At 42.5% G+C, this 11708-nt stretch overlaps 1 protein-coding gene across 1 annotated transcript in view; it reads left to right on the forward strand.

The window, feature by feature from the left end:
* The window catches only part of agmo (alkylglycerol monooxygenase), a 46845-nt gene that overhangs the window by 33852 nt on the left and 1285 nt on the right, over positions 1 to 11708 (forward strand). The gene's annotated exons all lie outside the window — the stretch shown is intronic.

The following is an 11708-nucleotide window of genomic DNA, read 5'->3' on the forward strand; positions in this document are numbered from 1 at the left end:
GGGGGACTACAAAAAAAAACCCTACAAAAACTAGGTCGGTTTGTGGTCCTTCAAACCCAGTGGTGTGATATACTGCACCCTTAAAGCTCACAGTGGTATTTATAGTGGCTCTGGAGATTTCCCTTGTAAAGCTGCAGGCTTGACCTGTAAACCAGGGCTGCCTCTCGCTCCCAGCCGCCCACTCACCCACCCGAACCCACGTCTGTGCAGCTCACATGAAGGCCTCGCTGCCGCACAGCAGACGAGACCGGGGGCTGGTAACCGTGTGTGTGTGTGTGTGAATGAGTGGGGGGGGGGCAGGGTTGTGTGAGGTTATAGCTGTGTTCTTCGTAACCTCGGATCGGACAAAGACAACCAAACCAACGCTGCGATACAGAATGAAGAAATGAGAATGATGAATGAGCCAGACTCATTATTTAACATAGATGCACAACATAAGCATTTTACAGTAGAAAAATAAGTGCAAATTGTGTAATGGTGACAGTTTTCCTAGATTACTGCAATTCTTAACTGCGGTTAATACTAAAGGTCATCAGATTCAATCACAAATAGCAGCTGATTTTATAACCACAGTTTTTTTTAAATTAATACTAGTATTAATCTCATAGATGTGTAACATTTATGTTGCTCTTTTATTTCATGACCGCAGCTTGAGAAAAAACATGTAAACAGACAAATTTCAGAAAACATCTTCATCAGTTTCACAACACGTGCGCTGCAGATACTCACATGCATGTGTATGTGCGTTTTCTCTCAGGGCCACCGTACCCTTTGGCTCAAGGTCATTTTAGTTCCCGCTGGTGTCGGATCAGTTGTGAGCGTATGCATGAGTCTGGAGTGAACCCGGGTGAGGTTTTCCTACTGTCTTACTCTGCTGTATTTAGAGGACGACTACATTTACATTCAGTGAAGTGATTGGTTAGAGTACCTTACCTTTACCTGTAGTGATCCGTGTTTGTTTGGCGTCTTTATCATTTTCAGATCTTCATGGCGATTTCACATAAAGTCCAGCTGCCTCTGTCCACTGAGACCACACGCAGTAGTAAATATATAACAATATCAATATGACGCTGTTTGGCAGCTTGTAGTGTTGTTGGCTTCCTGCCAAGTCACAGTTTGTGCCTTAAAGCAGTTTTAGCTTCAGACGACTCATTTAACTAGAACCAGAACCAGAGTCTAGTTTGCTTAGATTTTTTAGCCTTCCAGTCTGCAGACTGTGCTAATATTGCTCCTGTTAGCCACGCTAAGCCTCAGAGGACATGATTAATCATTATTTTCACTATTGATTCTGGAAATCCTTTTCTCAATTAATCATTTAATCTATTAAACATCACAAAATACAAAGAAAAAAGCTCATTGCACTCAGTTTACAATCATATAAAACAGAAAAGCAGCAGAGGCCTCTCTGCATCACAAATGACTCTAACAAGTAATCAATTATCAATAGTTGTTGATTGTTTTCTGTCAATCCTTTCACCAGATTATGTCACCTAAATGCAAACCTAGATTTTCACCTTTTATATATGTGAAGTTGTCAACTTCACATAGAAACAGCAGTTATTTAAATCAGCACCTCTCTGACGCTGATTTATCTCGTTAGCTTCACAAAGATTGTTTTTATTGCAGAGCTGTTGTACTTGATTGCATTATGACGCCTGGTGTTATTCAGTCTGTGTGTCCACATATTACTGTGTGTGTGTGTGTGTGTGTGTGTGTGTGTGTGTGTGGGGGGTGGGGTGATGATGTAACACGTGGTTGTGTTAGTGTGTGGGCCCCTGGTTTGGCCTGAAGGCTCAGGGAAACATGAACGTAGACGCTTTGTATTCGAGAGTAATTAAGCAGCGTTTCTCTAAAAAAAAAAAAAAAAAGAAGAAAAAAGAAAAAGAACATCGGCCTCTAACCGCTGGTGAAGTCACAGTAATTTAAGAGGAGAGCTCATAAAAATACACCTGCCTGCCTTCGGTTGAGAAAGAGCGAGAGCTTCTCAGGGATTCCTGTTGTGGAAAACATTTTAGATTTAACTTCCTGGGTTAAAATCCAACAGGACAAAAAAATGGAGTTTGGCATCCTGCTGTTTTTTTTTCCAAGAGTTTCTGTCAGTTTTCCATTTTTTTATTTTTTTAGTTATAAATCAAAAATAACCCAAACAGAATAATAAAAAAGCCCAAGAAGCTTTTAGCATTCACCATGTACAATATGACAGAGATGTTTCCTTGTAATAAAAGAGGTCAAGAAGTGGCGTATTAGCTCATGCAAGTCTGACATATGAGAAGAAAATCTAAATCTATGTAATCCATTTGAATCCGAAATATAAAAAGAAGCCGTCTAAACTGTTTTCAAACCCTATTGGATTTTCCATCTTTTCATCTCTGTGCTGATAGTGTTTTCCAATCTCACAGGAGCTCCTGTCTGTCAGACTGTGAGGGGAAAGACAAATGCAGAAGGTCAGAACAATATTATGAAGTTCATGTCAAACACAAAGGCACCAAGTGGTTTTTATCTTCAGCACATCACCTGACTTCTCTGTTATAACCGCAAATACCACCCCACCCTCCCTTTCCCGCCATCCGCCAGCCGTGAGCGGACGGCGGCAGATAAGACAGCACACAGCGAGAGCTCGCCGTTATCTGAGAGTGTCGTTTCCACCCTCCAGATCTCAGGTGAGAGGTCAGCGGCCTCTTTTTTTTTTTTCCTTTTTTCTTCTTTTTGAAGCAGGAATGTGTGGTAGCAAGAAGCTGAGGCTGAGGTTAACAGGACTGTTTGGAGCTATGGAAACTCTGTGAGCATGACATCATCTGAGAGCTCGCAGGAATGGAAAGGAAAGGAAATCTCCTCCCATGGAGAAAGTGGAGGGATTTGAAAGAGAAACGCTGGGTAGGACTGTTCCGTTGGAGTAAACAGCGGGGTGGTCGACCGTACACAGTGTGAAATATTATCACTCAATGTGCAGGGGATCGTGCCCGTCAAAGAGTAACCGCTTGGTTTATGTTGTCAAACCACTTGCCAGGTAAAGCTATGGAAATCTAACAGCAACTGGCCCTTTGGGGGGGTTTCTAGCAGTATTTAGTTTGGCTTTTCCTGAGGGTTCGTTTCTGTGGCCAGCGTTGACTTTCTTTTGAATTTGTCTTCCTATTTGTGCTTTAATTCATGGGTGAAACACAACAGTCGTCCAGTTTATGATACGGCCTCCGAGCCAACATGTGAACCTGATTGAACCTGGCGAAAGATTCTTCTGCTTACTTTTTTTTTTTTTTCTCTCACAGTATCATTTCTCCATTCTTCTAAAAAGCTGATTTCACAGAACTCCAGCGCCAATTTCCAGAAGACGTCTGCTCACAAATTGAAAACATTACGAATGATAAAAGACTTTCATAAAGTTCAAATATAAATAAGTCAAAGATTTTTACTGTAAAATCTATCAGTGGAGTGCTGACTGAAGGCTTAGCATATTAATTTAGCAACCTTGATTCCAGTGCAAGCTTTCATCACTCTCCACTCAGTTTATTAATTTCTCTCTCTCCACCACGCTCATTGGCTTACTGGCTAATAATCACACGTCTGATATTGTAGTAAAATGAAAATCAAAACAGTTGAAGCTGCAGTATCTCGCCAGAAGTGAGCTGGAAAATGTCTCCCGCTGCCAGGGTTTGTGAGACATAGGGGGTTACAAGTTTGGACAGACTTCAGATCTGATGTTGCAACAGTGGGTGGGAAGAGCCACTGTCACACAAAAGGCTGAACGTTGATCTTATTCCCTGCTGCCCAACTACTAAGGTATCACATGCATTAGAGCTCCGCCCATCAATATTATCTACACTGACAAAGAATCAGTTGACGAGGTGCAACGAGAAGCTCATTTATTCCTTTGGAGAGGATCGGGATGCACCGGTCCAACTCTGGACCCCGTGATATGATACGTCAACTCAGGGTCTGCGCCCCCCGAGCCTGGGATCATCCACCTCCTCTCTGCGTATCAAGCAGAAAAATGAAGCCAACACAAACAGGCAGTTCCTCTAATGACTACTAGAGTCTGGCTCCAACAGTGAGTCAGTCCCCATAGACTTCAATGTTAAAATGTCCAACTTTACAGCAGAAATAAAAATGTTTACAGCCTGGCACAAAAAACTGTTTTGGTCTCTATATCTAATTTCCTTTTTTTAGTTTTATATATCTCACCTGTTTAAATTTTATTGAGGCTTAAAGTTATGTATAATTGAGGGCGTGGCCTCTTTGAGTGTAAAACCAGCATGCACCGAAGCACTGAAGTCTCAGCCCCGCACACGCCCCCTTCTCTTTGCCCATTTTTGGATTAGCTGGGTGTTAGGGGCGGAGTCAGGCCCCCGCCAAGATGGCAACGGTGGAGTAACTCTCTCTGAGGTTCAAAACTGCTCTTCAGAGACCTATGAGTGACATCACGAAGGTTACATCCATCTTTATATATAGTCTATGATATCAAGTTGTCCTTGAGCAAGACCCTGAACCCTAGTTGCTTCGGGTGGTTAGGCCAGTGCAGTGTAACTGGGTAAAATTGAAACGTGCTACCTTATATAAATAACTTCAATTTACATTTTAAAAGCAGAAACATGATTTTATTAGGATAGAAGGAAACATTTAAACTGGATTGGTCTCTGAAATAGGGTCAGTATTTTTGCTGATGCCGATGCTTTTTTCTTTTTTGGCGCTTGATGTTAAGCTCCCACAGACTTTTGTTTGGTCGTCTTCTCCTTTTAAAACATATCCTAAACCACATTTTAAGGCCCACTGCCTGCTTCTAGTGCCAGGCTCCGCAAACTCCATTGTGCATCTGTAAAACCTCACAATGACGTAACCTCGGCTGGCATGTGGACCCGCCGCGTGCCTCTCAAAATCTGAACCGTCTCTGTAGTCGCGCTGACTTTGTGTGGCTCCTCGTTGATGATGGTTTGCTCTGTTTCTTCCACCTCCTTCCAACACACGCCGACAGTCAGATAGCCAACATATTTTCCTGCTTTCTCCCGCAGCAGAAACCTTCCAAGGTGTTTGCTGTTGATTGAAATGCAAAGGCAGCTCCCGCATGGTTGAGTGTGTAGATAATAATCGTTGCGGGCAGCTGCAGAAGGTTAGGACGATGACTATGCCTGAAAACTGTAATAGGAACCTTTCTTATACATGACATTTTTCTTGACATTGACTTGAGCTTTTTATTGTTCCTGAACAGAGAAATTATTACATTTGTGGAGCAATAACATTATCAGACTCATACTGCCCTTTTGACTTTGCTGTGAACCGTATATTCTACCTGACTGCTGGAGACCTCACTCTCCCTCTCTCAGGAGACTTCCCTTGCAAAGACATCCACAGTCTCTTTTTGAGCTGCTCTTTAAGGCGACTGATCCGCTCCTGACCGAGGTCCTGACCCGACACAGATATTTTCTTTTATTGGAGCAGCGAGTTCAGCTGCTCACATGCTTTTTGGAGAGCGTCCTTTTGTCCTTGCACCGTTCTATTGAATTATTATCTTTGAAGCATTTCACCGTCTTTAGTCAAATAAACTTAAATTAGGCAGTAGATCTTCATTTAGTCTGTTTGTTGTGCTAACACCTTGGACCAGGTTGGCAGAGATGGGACATTTTTCCTCTTTGTTGAGCTGATTACAGCTGTACCATTTGTGTTGCATTACCCCAAATTGGCATCGCTGATTAGTGCCTCTTTAGACTTTCCTACCCAGAATGCCACATGTGGCAGGAACACAGAATGGCTTCAAGAGCAGTTGGCTTCAGACTCTACAGTAGGAATGTTTTTTATAAATATCCCCGTTGAATGAGAGGAGTCAGGGTAAAGATACACCTCTTACAGGCCCTCGGAGACTCATCCATCTGCGCCGCTTCTCTGAGAAATCCCATTGAACTAATCCACCGTGGACACAAACGTCTTCTCTTTGCTCCATGAAAACACAAACAGGGGCTTGATTTTATAAAAGTAAATGTAACTTCCTGTCCTCTCCACCCTCTTTGTATGTTGGACTCATGCCCGCCACCCTGCCTTCCAAATTTCCATCGACTTGCGCGCTCTTTAGCAACAGGTCCGCCAGTGCAGCCACCCGGGGATATGTGGTTAATGATGAGGTGAAGACTTCTCTTATTGAGGCTGAAGTGGCGCCAAGCTGCTGTGGTCTGAAGTGAATTGAACAGATATGAAAATGGTTACTCTCAGGGATTTGTCTTGTGTTTTCAATGAGGCGTAATGGTCTGGATGAGTCGTTGCGGACCTTACATGTGACCCTCGAGCAGACGCATGGTAAATGAGTGCAAATACCAGATGTGAAAAGGAAAACCTCTAAACACCTGTATCATTCTAAATTGGCATGTAATCAGACCACTTTGAGTTTTGCTACACTTTCACCAACTGAAGTTTCACGTGTTTCGTCTGGCTGTGTGTATGTATGTATGTGTGTGTGTGTGTGTGTGTGTGTGGGAGTGTGACGGCGGTATTTCTCATGGCTGTGCTACAGAGCCGGCACTAAACTGACTCTCTTGTGGGACGTTAACCTGCTCAGCGTATCCTTCCTGAGTCTGCTCAAACAACCCCAGCACAGAGACTGTATATCTGCTCATAATGAACAGACAGGAAGTCCTCTCTGCACGTTTGTATGTGTGAGGGTGCACGTCTCTGTGTGTACGTGCAGGTGAAGGTGTGTACTTTAATAGAACTGTGTGTGTACATGTGTTTCATGTGTATCTCTAAGAAGACTTAAAGTATATTTAGGGTGTAGTAACTGTGGCTGTATACACTGTGCATGTGTGTGTGTGTGTGTGTGTGTGTGTGTGTGTGTGTGTGTGTGTGTGCATGTCATGTTCTTTCATCCTTTAACCCGTCTTTTTTTATTTATTTAAACATTCAATAGCTGATTTTTATTTTTTATTTTTTGGGCCACTTGGCGGCACAGCGCTGACTTATCACCTTTTAAGTTATTGTCGTTAGCAAACAGTAGAATATCCAACTGGCCGGGGCGTCTCCGTAACACCTCAACACTAATGGTGCTAACAATGCACAACAATGTGACACATTTTACCTTGCGATTTGGATATTGCACTTGGCCATATTGGGATTTGAATTATATTTGGATTAAGTGTGCAGCCCTGATATCCACTCTCTCGTAGCTTTGCTTTCAGTTAATGGGTTTTCGAAATATCTGGCTCTTTAGCTGCTACATGCTCCACTATGTTCACCAGCTAGTCGCTATCAGGTAACGTACAGTGGGTTTTTAGAGCTTTTCTCTGCTGCTGCAGCAGAAAACGACACAATGAGAGCGGTGAGAGTGAACCAGAACAGTGAAGTCGTGGTCCAGACATTTAAACAATGAGATGAAACCTGAGCAGAGCTGCAGCTTTGACTCATAATTCTCTGTCGTCACGAGCGACACCTTTCACATTGTCTCATGCTTTCAGATTAATGTGATACATAATGTGTGCTTATTAAAAGATTATTATAGCCAGTGTAAATAAGGCGCACATTTATTTATGTTTTACAGATTTACCTTAAACAAAACTGAGATTTGTTTTAAAAGGAGTAAATCCATTTCACACTTCAGCTTCAGGCTCAGTACGTTCAGTTTCCTTTACTGTACAGATTTGTCACATGATGAGGAGCTTCGTTTCTTCTTATATTTCTGCAACAGAAAGTCGAATTCTTTTAAAGACTAAAAGAAAATCCAGTAAAACTACAGGCTGAGCTGTTTAGTACTCCAGTGTTTAGCGTATCACTCACTCACAAATAAGTGAGCCGTGCAGGAGTAGTGCTCTGGATCAAACAACAAATATTTGCTCTAGTTTTTTTTCACCAATTTAGCAATGTCCAGATGTAGCAGACTCCACCCACTCCGCTCCTCGCTGCTGTCAGGTTAAAACAAAAAGCTCAGAGTTATTTTCCGATACAGTTCAGGCCAGGTCTGGTGGACTGTAGGCAGCCATATGGAGAGGGAGCTCTGGAAACATCCCATTACAGGTCATATATCACACGTCTGACAGCAGCCATTCTGCCTTGTTTTCATTTCAATCACGAGTGCAGCTGCGCTGGAGAGCAGCGAGGCTCTGCCACGTTAACCCGCTGAAGGCTGGGAGACAGTCACCAGGGGCACAAAATGCACCCTGGGGTGTTTAACGTATCTGCTCGATGCTTCATGTCCATCAACAGCAGCCAAAATGAGTCTGGTTAATGTAGAGTTTGACCGTTGTTGTTCTGAAGGTCAATGCAGATATTTTTGTCTCTGAGCTGCAGATGTCCGATGTCTCATGTTTTTATTTTTGTCCGTGTTTGAAGTTCTGAGAAATTCATGTCAGGCTGCAACAGCATGAAAACACTGTTTACTCTGCTTTAAGTGGCAGCTGTTTGTATCTAAAGCAACTTTTACAGGCAGGTGTGTCAGGTAGGGTCTCGTAGTGTGTACTCAGAATCAGCTGTGATCATGTGGCACTTTATTATTACTGTGGGAGAAAATGTTAAAGGAAATCATCTTCCTGTGTAAAAAGATTTGATTCAATGATAAATAGAAACTGGGTTTAAAATTTATATCTTTTGGCTCAACTTTTATTGTTGATGTAGCAGGTGAAAATTCGTTTTTAAATGAAGCTTTTAAGTGAATTGCACCAGGTGAGCGCTGATGCCCTGAGCAGCGGGTCGCCGGTTCGACCTCCGGTTCGACTCCTTGGTGCATGTCGTTCCCGTTCTCCTTGTCTCTCGGCCCCCCTCAACATATTTTCATTGTCTGCAGGGGTTAGATCCTAATGATGCTTCTTTCACACGTTAATAGTTTGTTTACATGTTAGCGTGTTAGTTAAAGTTAGTTAGCTGACGAAGTTGGACGAATGAGACGAAGTGGAAATTTGTTGGTGGATGAAAAGTGAGAGGATAACCAACTTCCTTACGATTCGTCCTCTGAGGACCTTGAATGTCTGGAACAAACTTAATGGCAAACCGTCCAATAGTTTTCTGAGACATATGAGCTGTTCTGGACTAAAGTGTTGGACGGATCAACGCTGCCTTTCCTCATCGCACCACATGTGTTGTTCCTTTTGAAAAAATGGCAAATGGATTCCCTTTCTGAATTGATACGATACAAACGCCTCTTGTTACGTCCCTCATGTACCTCACTTGGAAACAGCCCTGAAAGCATCTGTAATTCTCACTGAGCTGCTCTTGAGCAAGGCACTTCCTGTCGACCTCAGCTGCTTCAGCGGAGAGCTCTGATTGGTACTGAACAAGAGCCTCTGCGTCTTCCCTGAGTGCATGAAGCTCAACGAAGAAGCGGAGAAAAGTCTTTGTGGCTTTTTGTATTACTCCCCTTAACAAAGTACCTTCTGCCCAAAAACCAAGTGAGTGTGAGCTGATTCGCTGAGATCTCCACTTTGGGAGCCGCTGCTGTCTGGCCGTAGTGCTTATTTGTAGACGATCAAACCCGCTTCCTTCCACTGTGTAATCTGTCCCACATGGATTTCCTACAGAGTCCATTAAAATGTAGCGTATAGAGGGGCAAATGAGGAGAAATGGAAACAGTGAAAAATAGGTGCCCTCGACATGCGGCTTTGATAGAAACCTCTGTCATGTTTCAGTCTGTTTGAGTGAAATGTGATTTGTGAGGTTCTGCCAAGCCTCTCTCGGCCGCTCTCGATCCCAATCCGTCTCCGAGATGGACACGACGCAACTTCATGTATTTGTAATCTTCCATCTGTTTTCCCTTCAGGGAATTCAGACCTGTAGCCATCCTGTTTAAACTGTATTAAGTGGACTTACCAGGAGAAACAGGTTGTGAAGTAAGTTTTAGAGGAAGTCAAATGTCAATGCAATTTTAACTTTGGGTTTTATTCCTCGTTTCTGTGTGAGGTAAATCACTTACCCGCAAGCTCAAGTCGACCTGTTGGAGAAGTTAGAACAAAAACACATCACAGCCTCCGTTACTGCTGGTTTATTTATTATAACAAAAAGTTCATTTAAACGAATTCCGTCAGTTTGCAAAGTTTTACCTTCCTTTTCTTTTCTTTTTTTTAACAGTGAAGATTTGTTTAAGAAAATACACTTTCTTTACATTTTTACTAAATTTACCTAGAATCTACAATATGTATCTACAGTATCCTCTATATATAGAACTGTTATTTTACTTTTAATATTGAAGTAATTTTCTAACGCACAAGTTTAGTTTCCACGTTTGCACGTCTGCACGTGTGTATGACATGGCACGCACACGTTAAGAGGTAGCATTGTTAACTTTAATCTAACATATCTGATCTCAGAACAGTGGAAGCCGAGTCAAGGGCAGTTTAGCTAGCTGCTAGCTGTAGCTAACAAGTCGCCCATCACAAGGCTGCTCCCCCTCTCTGCTGCTCAAGACTCAACTGATGGAAGTCAAGGTGTCTTTCAGAGACGATGGCCTGCTGCCGCCACACGAGGGCGGTAAATTAGATTAGCTTGCTGGTTCTGATTTGATTGCTTCTGCAATGGGAATGGGATCAGGAGTATTATACACACAAAGCTTCATTTTTATTTTCTGTCTTTTCTTTGTTTGAATCAGTGGTGGGAGAAGTACACAGATTCTTTACTTAAGTAAAAGTCGCAGCACCGGACAGTAAAAATCCTCCATTACATGTAAAAATGAAGCATTTAGATACTTGAATATTATCAGGAAAGTGTGTATCGATCATTATTATTATTATTATTATTATTACTGATGCTTTAATGTGTACGCAGCTTTTCAATGTTGTAGCTGAATTTAACTGCTTAATATACTGTTAGGTAGTTTAATCTTTAAAAATGCATCATATTTTATAAGATCATCACTTTTTATTTCCCTCAGAAATGTAATGTAGTACAAGTATAAAGCAGAATAAAGTAGTAGTAAAAGTACAAGTAACTCAGAACTGGACTTGAGTACAGTTACATCCCAGCACTGCTGTGAACACAGGACTGAATATGATTTATCTCTTCGCTGGTTGGTTTGGAGTTTAAAACTATATAAATTACACTGGGATGTTCTGTAATGCCTGTGCCAACAATGAAAAGGAAATCTACAGTAGGCAATTAAAGGATCAGGGCCACTAAAAAAAGGAGGGCGGACATGTCTTGAATCCCTTTACAAATCCCTTCTTCTCCTTTTGTTTCGTCCATCGTTGAGCTTTTATTCTCCCTCAGTGGGGAGGCTGCTTTCAGAGCAGGTAGAAAAGCAGAGAGAGGAGTTGTGTGTTGTGCTCTCTCTCTCTCTTTCTCTCTCTCTCTCTCTCTCTGTCTCTGTCTCTCTCTCTCTCTCTCGCTCTCAGAGGAAAACAGCTGTTGTGTCCAGGAGGAAACATTACTTTTTTTCCCATCAGGCTTTTTTGCCTGTGATGGACAGCGGTCTGGTTTTGGCTTGAGTTGCGATGTAGGATGCAGTTTATGGGCCAGAACGCAGCAGGGGGTGGAGGCGAGGGCTGTTTCTGTTCCTCTCTGCGAATAGCGAGGTCCCCCATGGCGGTGACCCCTCTGACCCCGTCGTGAGAGCGTCTGGGGAGAAGACCTGCTCCTTAACCCCCAAGTCCACTTTCTACATCATCCAGAGACCGACTGCATCTGAAGGATCTCACTGTTTTCTTTCAATTACAGATTCGCTTTCAGTGTTTTCCTCTGTGTTCAGTCGTCGTAAATTATACCTGTCGCATTTTTACTTTTTGAAATTTTTTTTCTTTTCGATGTTTTTTATGTTC

The sequence above is a fragment of the Seriola lalandi genome, unplaced genomic scaffold (assembly GCF_002814215.2).
Source record: "Seriola lalandi dorsalis isolate HSWRI2012SDOR001 ecotype SW California unplaced genomic scaffold, Sedor1 jcf7180002054934, whole genome shotgun sequence".
Taxonomy (NCBI): Eukaryota; Metazoa; Chordata; class Actinopteri; order Carangiformes; family Carangidae; genus Seriola; species Seriola lalandi.